This window comes from Petaurus breviceps, unplaced genomic scaffold, assembly GCF_028583685.1.
Source record: "Petaurus breviceps papuanus isolate PSGF00001 unplaced genomic scaffold, PetGlider_PUasm1.0 126, whole genome shotgun sequence".
NCBI classification, from domain to species: domain Eukaryota; kingdom Metazoa; phylum Chordata; class Mammalia; order Diprotodontia; family Petauridae; genus Petaurus; species Petaurus breviceps.
Genome location: NW_027185655.1, coordinates 79519660 through 79533726, shown reverse-complemented (window position 1 = coordinate 79533726; position 14067 = coordinate 79519660).

The following is a 14067-nucleotide window of genomic DNA, read 5'->3' as shown; positions in this document are numbered from 1 at the left end:
CTGGCTATAATATTCATAGGAGTTTTCTTTTGGGGATCTTTTTCAGGGGGTGTTTGGTGGATTATTTCAACCTCTATTTTGCCCTCTAGTTCTAAAGCATCATGGCATATTTCCTTGAGAATTTCTTGGAGGATGATTTCTAGGTTCTTTCTTTGATTATGGCTTTCAGGTAGTCCAATAATTTTTAAATTATCTCTCCTACATCAATTTTCTAGGTCAGTGGTTTTTCCAATGAGATACCTCACATTTCTTTCTATTCTTTCCTTTGCTTACATCTGTTCAACAGCACCTTGATTCCTCATAAAGTCATTAACTTCCATTTGCTCCAATCTCATTTTGAAGGAATGATTCTCCTCAGTGAGCTTTTGAGATTCTTGTTCCATCTGGCAAATTTGGCCTTTTAAGTCTTTCCTCTCTTCATTGCCTTTTTGAACCTCTTTTGCCCTTTCAGTTAGTCTGTTTTTTAAGGTGTTATTTTCCTCAGTCAGGCTGTTGACTCTCATTTCATAATTTTCTTGCATTGTTCTCATTTCTCTTCCCAACTTTTCCTCCACTTTTCTTATCTGCTTCTTAAGGTCCTCTATGGCCTGTAACCAGTTTGTATTTTTCTCGGAAGATTTTGGTGCAAGAATTCTGACTTCACTATCTTCCTCCTGTTCCATGCTTTGATCCTTTTTGTCCCCAAAATAGGAGTCTAATGTTGGATTTCTTTTCTTGGTTTGCTTCCTTTGCCTGCTCATTTTGCCATTCAAATACTTAACTTTTGGGCTTTTTGCCACAGTAGGAATCTGCCACCAGATGGGAGAGCTTCATTCCAAATGCTGTGGTTTTCTCAGCTGCTGGAAGCATTAGTTGGGTGCCCTCTCTGAAGCCTCCACATGCTATGGCAAGCTGGTCACATACTCCAGGACCTCCACCCTAGACAGCAATCCAGATCCAAGTAGGTTAAAACAAGAGTGACTTACCCCTCAGACTGGTCACTTGGTCCCCCTACACTCTGCAGGCCAATGGCTGAAACTGCCATGTGGCAGAGGCAGACCTCAGTGGCTTCTCGCCCCGGGGGCAAAAGCTGAGGCACTCTCAACTACTGGATCCGAAAGCCCCCACTGCACTGACCTCTCAGTTTGTCCTTCACATCTATCTTCATCGCCATAGCTGCTGGTGATCTGGAGTCCCTCCAGCAGGTGGTTTTTCAGGCATACCTTGGGGCTAAACCTCGGCCTGGGGCTCGGCTGGGCTCAGCTACCAGAGCACTGCACTGGCCAATTCCTGCCAGCCTGCTGGACTGTCCTCAGTGGGAGGTTAGCTTCTCTGTGTCATTTTGTGGGTTCTGTAGCTTCAAATTTTGTTTAGAGTCCCCTTTTACATGAATTGGAATTGGTGGGAGCCAGAGAAGCACAGAGGTCCTGTTTCTCCTCCACCATCTAAGGATATCTATCCCAATTTATTTTTAAGATTTACTTTAAAAATATACTATCTAAAGAATGGTCTGGTTCACATCAGCTTGAACCCGAATCATATGTTATGGACAATATTCATATTTGGTGCTGTTATCGCTGCAGGTGCAAATAAACTGGGATGGCAAATAAACTGTGTAACATTTCGATGAAGGCAAGGCACCCCTGATCTGACTGGCATAAGATGTACTCAGTATATTCCCTTACAGAACACTGGCTGGCAGAACACTGATAGGTACTTAAAGACCATTATTATTATTTTTGGCACATATCTTACCAGTACTATTTTCTAGGTTCCCTATGTAAAGTGATGGGCAAATTGGTCAACAATAATTTTATTTTGAGACCAGGTAACATAGTTCTGTGTATATAATCACACTGAAAATCAAGAGTTGTAACATGCAGGAGCAGAATCCAGTTTAGAAATAAATGGTATATCAAAAGTTAAGCTGGAAGTCAGTTATTTGGAATTTAGAACAGTTTCCCATGGAGATTATGCTGTCAGCCATTCTTAGATTCCTCGGGTGATTTAGAAGATACAAAAGGACTACTGTTTTAGCCTGACCTGTGTCTTGGAATTTGGAGAAGATGTACTTACACATGATGTGGGCAAAAGAGAAAGGAAAAGGGAGTTTCCTCTCCATTTCATGATAAGAAAGAGGCAAATAATTTGAAATTGCTAATGCTTCTCTTCGGCACTTTCACAATCTTTCCTTTTGTTACCTCTCTCCCTAGCAACCAGGGACCTTATCTTGCTCTAAACCTCTTATTTACCCCTATGGGGGGGAGGGGGTGCTGTGTTGAGAAAATTACATTTCAAACCTAAAGCCTAAATGTTCCATGATTGAAAGTGATTTATTTCAACCCTTCCCACTGCCATTAAAAACCTCATTCCTTCAATTCAATTACTTTTAGTTCAACTTTAAAAGGAAAGCAATCTTAGATAAGTAATTCACTGTAATGTGCCCACAAGTGTCATCATCATCACAGAGCATCTCCCAGGTAGATAGAAGTAGCTTTGAACTGCATGAAATCCTATGGAGATCCAAACCCCTCAGCACTAGCAACTTACTTTTATAGCTGCTATCATAATGTTAACTCCAGAGAACTCTGTCCCCCACCATGAAATGAGGCACAGACTCTTTAATACCAGAGATTCATTCTTTATATCTAGAACTTCAATATCTTGTATAATACTTGCACATAAATAGTAATCACTTAATAAATGCTTATCAATTGATAAATACTGATTTATTTTGATTGTAACACATATATCCTAGATTTCCTCCTGAAACAAAGGAACCAGTGTGAATCTGCCATTCATGTAACTATTTATTTAGACTGCAAATATGAGAACTTGAGGCATCAAGCATTTCCCCAAAGGTAGCACTTCAGTCCTTTAGTATTAGCTAGCATTTATATTGTGGTATTAGTTTTGTTAAGATTTAGGAGTGTTATTTCCATATACATGCACAACAACTCTGCGAGATATTTTTATTATCCTTGTTTTATAAATGAGTAAACTGAGTTTGGGAGATTTTGATAAGTAACTTGTTCTAGTCACACAGCTTGTAAGCATCTGAAGCAGAATTTGAATTCATGTCTTCCTGACCCTAGTTGAAGGAGTCTATCCATCATGTCATCTAGCTGCTGTACAAACTCTCGCATTCACATGGTATCAAACAAGTGTTTACTTGGTTGTTTTTCCCACCACAAAAGGTATTCATATAGGAAAGCAAACATCTGTGACCTAATCACACCTTTATCCCTTGCTAGCACAGTGTCCTGCACATAAATGGGTGCTAAAGTAAATGTTTGCTGTTGCATGTAATTGAATGACTGATTAGTCTTCTAAATTTCCTAAAGGTATTTGCATTTTTTTTTCAGCAAGGAATCCTAATGACTCAAATAAATTCAATGCTTGTAAATTTTAGGTAGCATGACAAAGTGAAATTTGTATTTTCAGCTAAAAGGAAGGAAATCATTTTTGACCAAAGAGGTCCAGGTAATTCATGATTCCTCAGCTTCCTTCCTAACTCTATTTCTGAACTCACTGATGTTCTTGCAGGTATGTGTGTGTGTGTGTGTGTGTGTGTGCATGAGCGCACACACATATGTGTGACTGCATGAGTGTTATCTGCCTACTTGACTGCAAATTCCATGAGGGCAAGTTCAGATATCATATAAACTTAACATCTCCTGCAAGACCTACTAATACTCACTATACTGTAATTGCTTAATGGATGTTTGTATAATTGATGGAATGAATTTAATAAAACCAGCAAATCCATGTTTTTTTGGATGATTATTTTCACATCCGCCAGGGAAATGGTTATGGGGGGGGGGGGAATGATAGATAAGGGTGGAGCAGATGACAGGGAAATGGAATTGGGAGAAAAAAGATCATTTAGAATTAGGAGTCATTTGTAATCCAGATGTTCCTGATGGGGTGGTGGGACTTGCACCCCAGAAGGAAAAGACCATGCCTCTATCAGCACCCTTGACGTCAGTAAACCCTTGTGTGAAAATTTTCTCCCTATTACAGGCATAGACAGAGTTAACCCTGTAATTCCTCGGATAATAGCTATATCAGGGGTGCCTGGTCCAATAACTCTTTTCCAGGCACCTGATTCTCAAATACCATGTTCTGGCACCCTTCTCTCTTGTCCCTTCAACAAAGTTATCTCTGGTGACTCCCTGAGTTTTCCAATACATTCCAGAAGTCCAGCACCCATACTATTTGCATTATACTTGGCATCCTTTCATTGTCCCTTTTCCACACAAGTCCTAGCACCATCCTCACTAGTTTGCAGGCTTCCCAAGAACCTTTGCCTGTTTTAGTTAGCCTTGTTTCTATAATCTCTATTCTTGCCTTGTTTAAATTTAAACTTACTTTATACTATTAACTGTGCTAAGTGTCTTGTTTACATAACTTGTTGTCTAAGCTCTGACACACTCCAGATGTGAAAATTGTATCATTCAACTTTCAGGAGATATTACATGAATACTCCCTATTTCCTTGGGGGTTGCACCAATGTGCTGAGCTTTTTGGGCTGAAACAAAAACCTACGGATTCCTCTGGTAAATTATCTGATGACAGTCACAAGAGCTTCTCCCTGCTTCTAAACACAGCCCTGTCTGTCATCATATGACTATAATTTGACTACTGATCCTTGAAGGGAAAGGAAGATTCAAAATATAGGTAGTTGCTTAAATCATGTGGCCTAAACTGCAAAACACACATTTACAGGAACAACACAGTAAAACATACACACTTCTATGATATTTGAGGTAAATACATTAACCCTGATAAACATTAAAAGAACTCTCTGAATTTAGGGGAAATAATTATTCCAAAGCCACACCTTTTAGGTGTCTCTTTCTGGGCATGATATGCATTTATCAAGGTACAATTTCCGATTTTTATCACATCTATCATATGCAAATTAGGAGAGCATGGAAAAATTTACCAGTCAGATCTATGGATAAAGGAAGAATTTATGACCAAACAAGAGATAGAGAGGATCATGGGATGCAAAATGGTTGATTACGTTAAATTGAAAAAGGTTTTTCACAAAACCAATGCAGCCAAGATTAGAAGGAAAACAGAAAACTGGATGGGGAGGGGGATATGTAGAAAGTTTTTATGGGCTCTGAAAAAATCATCATTTCTCAAATATAGAGAGAACTGAGTCAAATCTACAAGAATATGAGTCATTCCCCAGTTGATAAATATCAAAAGATATGAACAGGCAGTTTTCAGAAGAAGGAATCAAAGCTATCTATAGTCATAATGGGAAAAAATGCTCTAAATCACTAATTATTAGAGAAAAGGAAATTGAAACAGCTCTGAGGTACCACCTCATCCCTATCAAATTGGTTAATACGACAGAAAATGACAAATGTTTGAGGGGATGGGGAAAAATCGGGACCCTACTGCACTTAGTGAAGTTGTGAACTGGTCTAATCATTCTGGAGATCATTTTGTAGGTATGTCCAAAGGGCTATAAAATTGTGTGTAGCCTTTGACCCAGCAATACCACTACTATGTCTGTATCCCAAAGTCATCAAAGGAAAAGGATCTATATGTGCAAAAATATTTATAGCAGTTCTTTTTATGGTGGCAAAGAATTGGAAATTGAAAGGATGTCCATCAATTAGGTAATGGCTGAACAAATTGTTTTATATGATTATAATGGAATACTACTGCACCATAAAAAATAACAAGCAGACTCGTTTCATTAAAAAAAAAACCTGGTTAGACTTATATGAACTCGTGCAAAATAAAGTGAGCAGGTGGGTAAATAGGTGGCACAGTGAATAGAGCACCAGCCCTGAGTTCAAATCTGGCCTCAGATACTTCACATATTCACTAGCTGTGTAAGCTTGTTGTTGTTAAGTCATGTCAATCATGTCTACATGCTTTTATTTGGGGTTTTCTTGGCAAAGATCCTGGAGAATTTTATTACAGATGAGGAAACTAAAACAATCAGGGTTAAATGACTTACCCAGGGTCACACAGATAATAAGTGTCTGAGGACATATTTGAACTCAGAAATATGAATCTTTCTGACTCCAGGACTGTCACTCTACCTATTATGCCACCTAGCTGCCACATAAATACAATAATACAGGGTAATTCTAAAAGACTTAGGATAAAAAATGCTATCCACATCCAGAAAAAGAAATGATGGTGTATGAACATATATGGAAGCATTTTTTTCACTTTCTTTAGTTCCCTTACTTTTTTTGCAACATTGTTAATATGGAAATGGTTTGTGTCATTTCACATGTATAATTGATATCACATTTCTTGCCTTCATAATAGATAGGGAAAGTAAGAGGGAAGAAGCTAATTTGGAATTCAAAATTTTTTCAATGAATATTAAAAAAAGAAATAATAAATTTGACATAAAAATCCTTTTGTCATAGCTAGAAGCAACATGGTTTAATAAGACACAGAACTACAAATCAGGCAGTCTTGTCCCAGCTCCATTGCTGGTATATTCTGTGACCTTGAATAATTCCTTTAACTTCCTCTACAAAGAGATTGTAGCAAAAACTGAGAGTATGTGCCAAATAAACCCTGTGTATAAGGTTGTGTCTATAAATGGATGCATGGCTAAATCAAATGGGACTGAAAAGTTTTGGTCGTCATTTAACTCAGTTCATTAGAATGGTGCCATTTCTCAAAGAATTAATGTGTCCAAGTCTTTGAAATATACTGCCAATTCTAATTTTAAATATCCTTTCTAGTCATCTTTCACATACCTAAAGAAGTAGTCTAATTTGCCTTATAGTACTATGTTAAGTACTTAGGTAGATGCATCACTAGGGTATGGTGTTAAACAATTCTACCATCTTTACCTAAAAGAATCATTGTTTTCCTTTGTCAGCAGTTTATGCTAATTATTCAAGTTCAAGTTATTGCACCTGGCAATAAGGAAAGGAGACACCCTGAGGGTCCAGAATACATGCATGGAATGCTTAGTAAGTAAAATCACACAAGCAGAGAGGTAACAGAGGAAGGGGAAGGGAGACAGAGAGAGAATGAGAATACACGTCCAGGAACACAGCAGTTGAACTGGAAAAAAAATCAATGTAATACAGCTATAGGCATGATCTTATCTGTTGTTCCCACCACTGGAGGAAATCTGTGTGGTGTCTATTAATCCACTGCAGGGATTTCTCTGACCCTGATGATCTGATTAGCCTCCTGCCTGAACTTTCAAAAAAGGCTATTTGAAAAATTAATGTAAGCAGAAATTCTATGTTATATTCAACAACCAGAAGTTGTGTGGCTAAGTGAATAGCATAGTAGTTGTGGTGTCAGGAGGACATGAGTTCAAATGTAGCCTCAGACATTTATAAGTCTTATGTCCCTGGGCAAATCATTTAACCTCTCTTTTCCTCAGTTTCCTCATGCAAAAAAATGGATAGGAAATGGACTCTGTGGATTGTGAGAACAATTCTAACCACAATTCTATTATTTTATGATCCTATACTCCTCTATTTGCATGCATTTCTGGAAATGACACTCTTTTAGTGCCTTCCTTAACCGTCTTTTATGCAATTTCCAGTGTGTGTGAATGTATTGTCTGTATGCCTATGTCTGTTTCTCTCCCTCTGGGTCAAATCTATTGTAACTGGAGCAAAGTAGACATACCCTGTCCTCATACTCAAGAGAAAGGAAAGACTGAACAGAGGCTAACACAGTTAATACACTTCATGTGGTAGCCAGAAGATCTGGGGAAGTGATAGAAGGTGGTGAAGTTACTGGGAGACAGCTGCTGTTAATAGCTAGCACCAGAACAAGCAATCAAGGATACAATTTGAGAGTGTGGCTCTGGGGCTCATTCATTTGAACTCTTCAGGGTTCACAGATTTTCATCTTCTGATCTCCAAGAATTTCTGAAGAGTGATTAATACAATGAAGAAAGAAGGATCCCAAATTGCATCATATTGCATGTTATTAAATTTGAAGATAGAGAGAATACAATGTGTAGCTAAAACTTTTTTTTTTGGTGCTCAGCACAGTATTGGGCACGTGGAAAGGACATAAACATTCTTTCATCTTTATCTTCAACGTGTATTTTCCTCTATTCAGTTTGTTAGTCCTTATATATTTTATTACAAGCATGTACTGTTCTAATGATTTAATTGATGCTTTGTCTTAAAAGTGAAAATAGCTCTCCCCCTCTATTTTTACTGAATAATTTGCTAATGTTTGTTTGTCCTTGATGTCTTACAATCTTTGCAGATTACTAAATATATTCAAATTAGTTTCTTTTAGTGGGATACTTAAAAGTGAATTACAAGAATTATTATTTTAAGAAAGCCAAGAAAGCTGTGAAAGTTCAATATAATTTCTTGGAAACTATGAAAAAAAGTATCAGTCAGTCAACAAGCATTTATTAGGTTCTTACAATGTGCCAAGCACTGTGCTAAGTGCTGGAGATATATTCCTAAAAAGAAAATAAATCAAAGGGAACCTAATACACTAAGATATAACAAGGACTAGGGCAAAAATAGTAAATAGAAAAAAGTAGTAAAAAAATAGAAAAATAGTAGAACTATTTCTTTAGCTTTCATGGTAATCACCTACCCATGAGACAGACTTTCAAATAAAAGAACATGTAAATAACATGTCTAGTCTCCAATAGGCTAAAGAGTTCCTTTGAGGCATCCTAATATGGCATGATTTTACATCCCTCCAACATCTTGATTGCCCTGGGCAGGTCATGCCCCATCATCTTCTTAAAATGTGTCATGTAAAACTGCAATAATGAACCAACCAATTTGACTTTATGAAGTAAGTACTAAGTTTTCAGCACTGTGCAAGGCACTGAAGATATAAGATCAAAATTTTAAAGAAAATTACTAGCCTTAAGGAGTTTGAATTCTATTTGAGGGGAGGGAAGGGAAGAATATGTATACATACAATTATATTCAAAATCTATACAAAATAGATACAAAATTATTATTATTATTTTGGGATTTGCAGCAAATAGGAGAGGAAGGTGCTGACAGCTGGGATAATAAAAAAAAAACCTGTTGTAGGACAACGATTTTTTATTTGGGCTTTGAAGAAACTAAAGATATTAAATGATAAAGGCAAGAAAGGAGTATAGAGAAGGCAAGAGGGACAGCTTGTGCAAAAAACATTGAGGTAGGATATGAAAATCAAATATGAGAATCAAAAAATGAGGCTAGTTTGAAGGTACCATATAGTGTGTGAATGGCAATACTATCTAATAATCTAGGAAAGTTAGGGTTGAGCAAGGTTGTGAAGGGTTTTAAACACTGAAGAAAGGAATTTGCCTGAAATTCTAAAAGTAATGAATAGCTGATGGAAATTCACCAAGCATAAGAGAGAGATGAACAAATCTGTGCTTTGGTAGCAGTGTAGAGGATGGTTTGCAGAGGAAAGAAATCTGTGGAAGGTGCACCAATCAGGAAACTGATAATAAGTTAGACAAGAGGTGATGAGGATCTGAACTAGGATGTTGCCTATGTGAGAAGAGAAGGAACCAATTGCCAGAGAGGTCATGAAGGTAGAATCTATGAGGCTTGACAACCAATTGGCCCTGAACACAATCCTACTCAAGTGAATCTGAACAAGACAGAATTTGGATAAATAATCAACTCCCTGTTCTTGGAACTTACATATTCATATCCTTATTAAATTTAATTTTATCAGTTCTCACTCAACTGTCTAGTTAAGGAATTTTTACTTTGCCATCAAAATGTGTTAGCTATATATTCAATCTTTGTGTCTTCTTCAAATTTAATAAGCATATAATACATCTTCTTGTTGTTTTTTAATCCAAGCTATTGATAGAAATGTTAAACAGCAAAAAGCAAAGGACAGTATATATATATACTCTCTCTCTATGTGTATATATATATATAGTCTACTTTCCAAGTTCAAATCAAACTATGAATGACTGTTACTTGAGGCTGGACTTTAAGTAACTTCAGGATAGATATTTGTTTTTCTTTGCTAAAATCTAGGTAAATATTATGAATAGAAATTCTCTGATCTATCAATCTTGTAATACTATCACAAAAAATGAGTTTAGTCTGGTACTATCTGTTCTTCACAAACACATTCTCACTTTATGATAATCACTTCCTTTGCCAGATACTCATTAGCATGTGCTTTAATAAAACCTTTGAGAACTGAAACCAATCTCACTAGCCCTAATTCACTTCCCTTTATCAAAAATCTGGACGTTTGCCTTTCTGCAGGTAAGTCTTTCAAAGATGGTTCAGTAATTTCTTCTGCCAGTATTCTGATTCTCTCATCACAAACAGTGAATCAAGGTATGTGACTGAAAGTACGACCAATACCGGAAAGGGTCACTCAGGATGCCATTTCATCAGGAGAGAGACAGGTTTCAGTGAGTGCAAGATGAAAGAAAATAAAATATTGTAGATGAAATAACAATGATAACAGCAAAATAATAATGATAACTAGCATTTATATATCTCTTCAAGATTTTCAAAGAGTTTTATTAATGGTTGATTTCCATAGTAGCCTTTTGAGGTACATGCTATTATTATTCCTCTAGCAGATCAATGACAGGCATGATGGGTGTTTTCTACTTGTTCATTACGTCATGAATATAATGATGTCCTATGCACACACTTCTTAATGTATTCTGTGTAAGTATATGCAACCAGACACTTTCTCTCTATGTTCACACATAAACAAAGTATACATGAAACGCATGGATGGAAAACATGAAGCATCTTGAGGTTTCATCATGATGCAAAATTTCTGATGTTAGAATTCCTTTCACCAGGGTAAATGGTAACATATCTATGGAGTTCCCTGAAGGACAAAGATATTAATTTCTTGTCACTATTCATACAGCTGGTAAGTATCAGGGGCAGGATTTGAAACTTTCTCTTCCTGACTCTGGTACTAGCACTCAGTCAACAACTTTACATTTCCTTTGTGAGCATGAATATATTTAAGAGTGTAGTATGTATTTGTATGCACAAGTGCAGAAACCCACATATAAATACTGCAGGATTGTTCATGCTTATCTAAAAGCAAACATATTCAGAAAGTAGTGAAATATATTTGGATGAGCTTTGCAGCAAATCTGATGTCAATGCAGCGATCTTCAGATAGTATCAAAGTACTTTTTGATCAAATGAGAAGTGGTAAAAGATTGAGCATCTTACATTAAAATCACTAAAGGATTAAAGTGCTTTTTCTTTCTACTCCTACTTGACTTTGTTTGCTTTGATGATGCATTTTGCTTTAAAAAGAAACTTGGCAACAATATTCCATAATAAAGAAAGGGTGAAGGGGCAGCTAGGGGCAGCTAGGTGGCGTAAGAGCGCCGGCCCCGGAGTCGGGGGGCTGGGGGGGCGGGGGTCCGGCCTCAGATACTTAACACCTACACAAAAAACCTGGCCATGTAACCTTGGGCAAGTTACTTAAGCCCAATTGCTTAAAAAATAAAAAAAAAAAGAAAGGGTGAAGCTGCAGGAGTCCCACATGGTGATGGTGCAAGAGTTGGCGCTGGGTAAATTTATTGTGACTCTGAGGAATCAGCATTCCGTAGAGGGAAGTCATCAGTGATCTGAGGACATGTGTTCCCTTCCGAGTCTCACAGCTGCCTCATTTATGCAGGCAGGAAATTCATTTTTCATACTGGAATTTTATTGCTATTTAGATGCTTGTTTGATTTGAGTGCATCTTAAAGTTAAATGAACACATCAGCACTAAAGTAGTCAAGTAAAAATTGAATTTGTTCCAGAATTGCATGACAAAACAATGTATCAGATTATAGATTTACCTAACCAGTGCTTGGTAAACCTTTGCCACTTCAAAACAATTGTTGAAAATAAAAATAATGGGGAGGGAATTCCCCTAAATGTTAATTCACTCTGCCTTATGATCATCTTTAAAAAAAAAAAAGGGTACCTTGCATTGCCATTTACTCTAGAGTTAGGCAAGATAGAATTTGGGGAAATGTTTGCCTTTTTGCCAGGTATTCTTATAGCCAAAATACAATCTATTCTTATACTTTTAAAGAAATATATCTTTAAGAGAAAGTTGCAAATATCAGGGAAGTGATTCTCCTGCCAGGTAATTCATTCATTAATATATATGTATGTATATTAATATATATATTTATAAATATTGTTCCAAGTCCAAGGTTCAGGTGTTAAATTAGACATATTGTTTTTCCTCCCATATTACGTCACCGGATCCTTGATTTTTTGGTTTGAATACATCATGTGCAGTACAGATCAAAACCCTCGAATACCTTCTCAATTACTGGCATTAATGAATGCACAAACATTAAAAAGTCATTCAATATATATCAGGTACTGTGGATACAAAGTAAAAAAATGGAACAGTCCCTACTCTCAAAGAACTTATACTATATCAAGGACAAAATGTATAAGTATAATAATTAAAAATAATACAAGATAATTTAAGGAGGAAGTAGAGGAACATTGGGGAGAAAGTTGGTTATATAAAGGCTTCATTTAGAAAGTAATGTTTAAAATAGAAAAAAATCCATCGATCATCATTAAAAGAGATCCTTTGAGGAAAACTCATAGGAATATCATAGTCAAATTCTGAAACCACCAACTCAAGGACAAAATATTAAAAGTATCAAAATTAAAACAATTTAAATATGATGGGGTCACAACTAGCATTGCACAAGACCTATCAGCAGAGACAATAAAGGACCAGAGGTCTTGTAACACAACATATTGAAGAGCAAAAGAACTGGGACTCTGCCTAAAAATATCATAGCCTGCAAAATTTAGTATTACCCTCCATGAAAAAAAATGAACATTTGATAAACTGTCTGACTTTCAAGATATTGTTTAAAAAAAAATCCTGAACTTATTAGAAGATTCAGCATACAAGAACCAAGAGAAATTATAAGGCACATAGTAAAGATTGATTATAAGGGATTCATAATGACAGACTGTTTACTTTTTATATATGTAAAATATAAAATGCATGTCTAAGATTCTTATTAATAATTGGGGAATTCATAAGAAAGACTGGGGAAAACCTGAGTAAGATATGAATTTAAAAAGTAAAGCCACTTAGCAACAGCTAAAAACAGTAATTATTTTACACAACTGAGGTGCAACAGGAATAATTGATACAGATGAACTAGATAGGGGAGGAGAGCTGGTAGTTCTGGTAACCTTTCATTGGGAATGGTTTCAAGAAGGAACAATAAATATATATTTAGAAGAGTATAAATGTCTTCTAAATTCAGAATAAATGAAACAGTAGGGGCATAGGGAGTGGAAAGATGACAAGGTAAGTGTCTTTAGATGGGAGACTGAGGGAATAAGTGAAAGCAGGGCAAAGAAGGGTGTTTAGATTTGGGGGAATGGGAGGATAGGGGAAGGATCCTTGGAGGGGGTAGGCAAGTAATAGGAGCACAAGGTAGTGGGTAGAAATAAAGGGGGTAGAATATGTTCAAGAAAATATATGTCTATATATTTATGTATACATGTATATGTATACATATATATTTATAACTATAGAGAAACATATCTAAACTTTACTGTAGTCTTCTACAGGTGGAAGGGAAAAGAAAGAACAAAGTAATAAAGTACATGGCAGAGAACAAAAGAAATCTCACAAGGAAGCAAAGAGAAGATGATCAATTCTCAAGAGAACATGTATTATTTATCATACAGGCTTTCTTGGAATGAAAATTTATCATATTCTAAATCCTCTTTTATGTTCTGCTATGTACATGACATGCTCTTTTTTTTGTTTTCTAATTTTGTATTTAAGTTCCAATATTTAAGCTTATGATATGTGTTTGTGTCTTTTCTCTATTCTATATATTTGTTCTGTCATTTGAGTCTAAAATAAAATTTTTTAAAGTAATGTTTAAGCTGCATTGAAGGAAGTAAGACAGTCTATGAAGCAGAGATGAAAAGGGAGAACCTTGTAAGAGGAAGGGGACAGCCAATACAAAACATGAAAATGGTAGATAAAGTATTATTTGTGGAGGACAACAAGAAGTCTGGTTTGATTAGACCATGTAGCCCAGGAAAAGGAATAGGTATAATTATGCAGGGATGAAGTTTTTAAGGTTTT